Raw genomic sequence first — 1,349 nt, forward strand, 5'->3', positions numbered from 1 at the left:
AAGACATTTTGGAAAGATTTTAGGAACTGAGATGGATTCGTGGCTTCCCCTTTATTAACCTCATGCATTACTTTCAGTGCTGCCTCCACAGGAGCAGGTGGGATCTACCAGCTCCTTGAAGGAGCCACCCAAGGGTGTGCCCATGTAAGGGCAAAGGGAAACTCAAGAACCACTGACCCAACAACCTGCTCCACCAATTTGTACCTTAGCGTGCATGCAGATGCCTTTTAAGTATGGGCATAGACAAAAAAGGAATTCGTATTGAAGGAGAAACACAGTCTTCAATGTAAGGCTGCAGAACTTTCTGCATATAGAACAGTAGACTAACACTTAGTCTTTAGCATAAAATATTCTCCCCCTTAAACATTTTTCATGCTGCATAGCCTCACTGATCTCTGGAGCATGCCCAGGCTCCCTTTGAACTCCCACTCAGCCAGATGCCCACGTCAATTGGCCACAGTGGATTCATTCCCCAAGGCTCCACAGAGCACAGTGTGGACATGTGCACTCCAGACCTGAGAGCAGCCACCCAACTCCAGGGCTACCATGCGCTTTTCCAGAGCAGGCTGCACCAGATGGTGGTGACAGCTGAGTGCAGGACTGGAGTGCTAGCTCTGCTGTGGGTGCCCCCCGACCAGGCAGTCCCTGTGAGTCTCAGTTTCCTCATATCTCTTCCTTGATGTTCCGTCTTTGTTCATCTAGCATCCTCAAACTGAAAGTCCAGGACCTTCCACACTAATTATAAAGTCTGGCTGAACATTTAATAATGAACAAAGTTGTCTTTCTCTGTGGTGCAACTGTGCAGGAGAGCTCTCCAAGAGAAAGCATGCCCTTGACAGCACCAAATCTTAGATCCAGTTGTAGCTCCATGTAAGGTTCCATATTGTCTTTGTTCAGTCATATCCAAACTGTGGTCTTCTTCATAGCCTTCTGATATCCTTCCCTATGAAACCTCTCATCTGCAATCACCATGGTGTGGAATGTGTGAACTCCCCACCAGGTGGCACCTGGCTGGCCCTCCCCCCACCAGCTTCGCCAACCTGCGCTGCTGCCACCAGTAAGGTTCTAGCATCATCAGCTCACACCCTCCTCGAGGCCAGGCTGCGACTGCCAGCAGCAGTGCAGAGCCAGAAAATAAGAGTTTTAAAAGCAGTGGCTTAAGTTTCTACCCTAGGAAGTACAAACAAACAAAACATAACTGAGCAAAATAAAATAAGAAGAAATTAATTGAAGAGCCAAATTTGGTTTCTTAAAAAGATCGATAAACATCTAGGAAGATGATCCAGAAAAAGAAAAAAATTACCAAGATCAGTAATGAAAGAGGGGATTCACTACAGATTTTAAAGGTG

The 1,349-nt window shown here is 46.5% G+C and overlaps 1 pseudogene; it reads right to left on the reverse strand.

Annotated features, from left to right (window-relative positions):
• Positions 1-707: 707 nt before the first annotated feature.
• LOC131839790 (protein LTO1 homolog) lies at positions 708-972 on the reverse strand (annotated as a pseudogene).
• Positions 973-1,349: the final 377 nt, after the last annotated feature.

This window comes from Mustela lutreola, chromosome 8, assembly GCF_030435805.1.
Source record: "Mustela lutreola isolate mMusLut2 chromosome 8, mMusLut2.pri, whole genome shotgun sequence".
NCBI classification, from domain to species: domain Eukaryota; kingdom Metazoa; phylum Chordata; class Mammalia; order Carnivora; family Mustelidae; genus Mustela; species Mustela lutreola.